The sequence below is a fragment of the Myotis brandtii genome, unplaced genomic scaffold, assembly GCF_000412655.1.
Source record: "Myotis brandtii unplaced genomic scaffold, ASM41265v1 scaffold215, whole genome shotgun sequence".
NCBI classification, from domain to species: Eukaryota; Metazoa; Chordata; class Mammalia; order Chiroptera; family Vespertilionidae; genus Myotis; species Myotis brandtii.
In genome coordinates this window covers 4,614,648-4,620,437 of record NW_005358043.1, presented here as the reverse complement: position 1 = coordinate 4,620,437, position 5,790 = coordinate 4,614,648, and positions in this window count along the sequence as shown.

The following is a 5,790-nucleotide window of genomic DNA, read 5'->3' as shown; positions in this document are numbered from 1 at the left end:
ACCCGCGGGGAACCCGACTCCTGTCCCCGCGGCGCCCCCTCCCACGGCCTCTGCCGAGAGAGCGCGTCTCCCGAGTCCCTGCGTGAGGTCCTTGGGCCCCGTGGGGAAGACGTCTTCCCTTCCCGGCTCCCATCGCCTGCACTTTTTATATCTCTTCTTGAAGAACGACTGGTCATTTCAGGCCTCATCAAACCTTTCTTGATTAATAAACGGTCATCGTTCATTTTGCTCTGTGCGTGTGCACACACTGTATATTTTTGTAATTCAACACCACAGGATCCACGAAGAGTTCTTCACCTGAAATTAAGAAAAGCGATTACAAATTCATGGTTCACCACAAGCGCCAGAAAACCCAACTGAAGACTGAAGATAGGATGGAATCAAACGGAATAGGCATCCGTTTTGATAAGATCTCAGGTTATTGGACTCGCTTTATAAAAGGCCGCAAACAGGAGCTAGACAGCCTGAGTTCAAAGCCCAACCCTGCCATTTACTGGTCACTTGCAAACACTTACCCTCTCTGTGCCTCAACGTTCTAATCTACAAAATGGGGATAAGGGAGCTGCAAAACAGCTCCTACCCTCCTACCGTGAGGATTAAATGAGTCAGCGGTTCTGAAGGGTTTTATTCTGCGCGGCTCATAGTACCAGACAAGCTTATCATGGGTTGTAACAAATAAACACATTCCACCGCTGGCACACAGCTTAAGACTCAGTGATATCACATAGCTACTACTGTGACAAATATTCTGTTGTTTTTTGTTTGTTTTTTAAATCATAACTGAGGCCTTTCATGAAAAAAAAAGGAAACTTGATTTTTGGGCTTCATAGGCAGGCTGCACTGGTAAATTATTCACCATGAGGCTGTGCCCTTCGACTTTTCAAAGATAATTTCTTAAAAGGGATTCCCCGAGGTAACAACACTCATAGCTCTGCTCATAAGATCACCTCAAAAGCAAATGTAACAGCCCAGCTGGTGTGGCTTGGTGGTTGAGCCTGGACTTTTCCACCAGGAGGTGGGCAGTCCGCCTGCAGGGAGTGTGCAGGAGGCAGCTCATTGATGTTGACGTTTCTCTCATCCATGTTTGTAATTCTACTTTCCTCTCTCTCTAAAAATCAATTTAAAAAATTTTTTAAAACGCAAATAAAACAATAATTTGCTGACTGAGGACTGGTTGTCACTTAATTGTTTTATTGATTGATTTTGAGAGAGAGAGAAAGAAACATCGATTTGTTGTTCCACTTATGTATGCATTCATTGGTTGGTTTTTGTATGTGCTCTGACCCAAAACCTTGGTGTACCAGGCCGATGCTCTAATCAACCAAGCAACGAGGATTGGTTGTCATTTAAAAACACCTCAGAGCTATTTAGAAATTCCTCAGACCATGGATGAACCTGGGGGATTTTATGTTAAGTGAAAGAATCCAGGTACAGAAAGACAAATACTGCATGGTATTACTTAGATGTGGACTCAGGAAAAAAAAAAAAGGTTGAACTCATAGAAACAGTAAAAAATAAAATATAAATAAATAAGTAAATAAATAGTGGTTGGCAGGGGCAGGGAGGTGGGGAAATTGGGAGGAGTAGGTGAAAGGGTACAAACTTTCGGTTATAAGATGAATAAGATCTGAGGATCTAAAGTGTACATGACTATAGTTGATAACACTGTATCATATAATTAAAATTTGCTAAGACAGTAGAACTTAAATGTTCTCACCAAAAAAAATAAAGATTAATATGTGTGGTGATGGATGTCTTAACTCGGGGGAAATCCATTCACAGTATATGTATATCAAATCATCATGTTGTATACTTTAAATATCTTACCATTTTATTTGTCAATTAAACCTCAATAAAGCTGGGGAGGAGAACCTACACTGGATATTTATTTAAAAAGAAAACAAATGCCTGAGAAAAAATTATTTATATGGTCACCTAAATACTAAGTTTTTTTAGCATTTAGATTTTCATAACTGTAAATGATAACATGTATTTTTAAAAACTCTATTTTCATTTTTAAATGTTAAGAAAAAAGATCTGAGGAAGAGTGATGGTGATATGTGACATCTATAGCTGATTCACCCGATCTTTTAACTATGAATTGTATAATTTCTTAGCCAATCAGCACCTATCACAGTCTGACATATAGTAGATACTAATTAAATGTTTGTTGAAAGTATGAATAAAACAAATTACTATTTTAAAATCGGAATTAATTGTGGTGTTTTATTCTCTCAAAAATAAACAATGAATGCTGAGAGTTACATTTTCCTCTCATATCTGTTTCTCTGACTATTTTCATTTTCTGCATTAAGCAAGCTTTTAAGCTTCTTAGTGACATTTCACTGATGTAAGAAGAATTTTAATGCCATCTGTCTTAAAAGGACTTCTTTATTTCAAAATTCAAAGTACTGTAAACAGAGAATTGGCAGAAACCTGTCATCTGGCCCAGCCTTCCTCCCTCAGCAGATGAATGATTTAATTATCCACTAGGGAGACCTTTTGCCCCTTTCATGTCTTTTTCACTTGACTAGTCAAGAAATCGTTCCTCATGGAAACTATACCCCAATATCTCCACTTTAATTAAATCCTTTTCTGCTGGTTTGGACATCCACAGATATTAAGAATAGCTTACCTTCATGACCTTGTGAAAACATTTATACAGTTATAAATTTAAATTTTTTCTTTAACTAAAATTCCCAAATCTATTTACTTTTATCTCTGGGGCCTATTTCCATAGAACCTTGTAAAGACCTTCTAATCACTTTTGTTATTTAAGCTACATAAATTGAACTCCAAATTGAAAGCTTTAAAGGGTAATTAATATTGCAAAAGGCCAAATGGTGGCTTTGACAAACACTGGACTCAGATTGTGGTGGATTGTATTATTGGTTCACCATTTTTTGTTCCACCCTGGCAACACTTCCTCTAGGCAGGTTGTATTTCCCCACACAGCGACACTGAGCTTGATAGTGTGACTTCCTTTGGCCAATGGAATTTTAGTGGACATGACAGATGTCATATCAGAGCAGAATTTTAAGGGATTTTGTCCTCTCATCCCCTTGAGCTCTGGCACCCAGCCATAAGAAGAGTATATCTCAGGGAGTGGCTGCTTCGTTGACTTTTGTTCAAGAATTCAAAGACCTGTCTAGCCAGTAGAACCTAACTGAGTTCAGTAAGCCCAGCCATGCCCAGCAGAGCCACAGCAAGCCCACAACCCTCACATAATGGGAGTAAGAAATCATTGTGTCTGCAAACCGCTGAGATTTGGGGGAGAAATAATTTCTACTTCATCAGCAACAAAAACTAATAAATTTACATGCAAGATTCAGTATGGGTGAAGTTTTGTTTGTTTGTTTTACTTTTCTAAAAAGGCCGCAAGATTCAGTATGGGTGAAGTTTTGTTTGTTTGTTTGTTTTACTTTTCTAAAAAGGCATGCTGTTAGAAGTGTAATGACCAACTAAGAATAGCTCTTGGTATTTTTTTAATGTATTTTTTATTGATTTCAGAGAGGAAGGGAGAGGGAGAGAGAGATAGAAACATCAATGATGAGAGAAAATCATTGATCAGCTGCCTCCGCTAGGGCAATAGCTCTTAGTATTAATGTATTCATTTTCTCATCACACAGAGTTTTATTTTGTGCCTTATACTGGTCAGAATTTGTGTAAAATTGTGTACATTTTTGCCAGTTGGCACAAATTCACCATGAAGGAAAGTTTCCCCAACCAACAAGCTTGATAGGTGAAACTAAAGAAAAACAGTAGATGTTATCTCAAGTGTTATTTGGTAGCTACATATGAGCCTTAGTCTAATGAAGCATTTCTCAAAAGATCTTACACACTTTAGAAAAATTATCTCATTTACCATTACAGTACCATTACAAGTCAATGAGAAATGTAAAATTAAGACATTAAGGGACATTCAAGATTCAGAAGCTGTTCTAAAAACAATTATATACTTTCATCCATTCAATACACAATTACTGGTAAGCAGGACGTTTGTCACAAGGCGATGCAATGGGGATTGAGGCATGAACTCTGCTTATAATAAATTCTAGCGGGACAAATAAGTAAGCAAAGAATTACAATACAATGTGATAAATGCTCTAAAATAAAGCTCTGCTTCTGACACTGAAGAAGAACAGAGGAGAAACGTCTAATTCAGCTGGGAAATCAGGAAAGGCTCCCCTAAAAAATCAGCCAAACCCTTCCTTCTCTACCTAACAAACCCTGATCAGTTACTCAATCCTGTTGACTTTCTCCAAAAGCAGTTCATGAGTCTGTCTCCATACCCGCTGCCATTGCCTTAGCTCAGCAACTTACCATGTCTTCCTTAAATTGTTCTGTAACAACCCGATAAGAAGTCCTAGCATCATGCAAGCCATGGAAGAAGGTAGGACTTCACTCTCCCAGCCTGTCTTGGAGATGTGGCAGATACGAAACCCCCTCTCCCAGCTAGGACCCTCTCCCACAATGCACCCTCAATATTATTTTTCAAAATAAAAATTAACTCATATAAAGCACCAAGTACAGTGCCTTGCATGCATTAAGAACTTAGTGAAAATTCGTTTAATAATTGAATGACTAGAGTAAAAAATAAATAAAATTGAACTAACTCCTTGATACATTTTTCATCCAAATCAGATGGGAGGGGACAAGTATGAAGAGAGTTATAATTATCTTTTTCATGTATTTCAAGATTGCTTTTTGAATCATTGGCCAAACTTGATGAATATCCAGCTATAAAAATAAAACTCGAGTTAAAAATACTTTGCATGACATAGTCACATGAGAAAAATATTATATATTATTAAGGTGATAATTTGCCTTTATTATACTATGGACTGAATTATGTAATCCCAAAATTCATGTGTTGAAGTCCTAACCTCAATGTGATGGTATTTAGAGAGATGATTAAGAGATTATCAGTTTTAGATGAGGGCAGGAAGGTGGAGCCCTCATGATGGAATTAGTGCCCTTCTAAAAAGAGTTTTAAAGAGACATCAGAGAGGTTTCAGACTCTCTCCCTTTCTCTTTCTCTCAGTCTCTCATTCATATGTTGAAGTCCTAAACCTTGATAGGGGGACTTATAATCTGATAGAGCACCTGAATTAATCTGAAAAATAATCATATTATTTTAAATCTTAGGACACATACTAGTATACTTATGTGAATAGGGGGTTAAGTTTTTCTTTAAGTTTCCTTTTCAAGGCCTGTGTGAAGCAATTGAGGAGGTGACAGCTGTGAATCCAGCAAGCAGAACCGATAAGCATGGTCAGACTGACCCACCAGGAGTCAAAACATCATCTCATTGACATCATCTCATCACCTAATGAATAAGGACAGTAGCTGACATCTGCAGACCTCCAGGGCTGCACATAGCTGCATTCCGTTCCCAGCTTCACCCTAACCCATTCCCCTTTATAATCGTGTCCCCTGCACCTTGCTGTAAGACAGATTTGAATGCTTGTAAGCGCCCTGTCTTCTTGGTTGGCTGGCCTTCTCAATAAACACCTTGTATGATTCAACCCTGACCTCATTATTGGACACAGCAACAGGCAGCCAGAGCCCACCTGGGGGGTTCCCATTAACACCCTCCAGGTGATGGTATTTAGAGAGATGATTAAGAGATAATTAGGGTTAGATGAGGGCATGAAGGTGGAGCCCTCATGATGGGATTAGTGCCCTTTTAAAAAAAGTTTTAAAGAGACATCAGAGAGGTTTCAGACTCTCTCTCTCCCTCTCTCCTTCTCTCTCTCTCTCTCTCTCTCTCTCTCTCTCTCTCTCTCT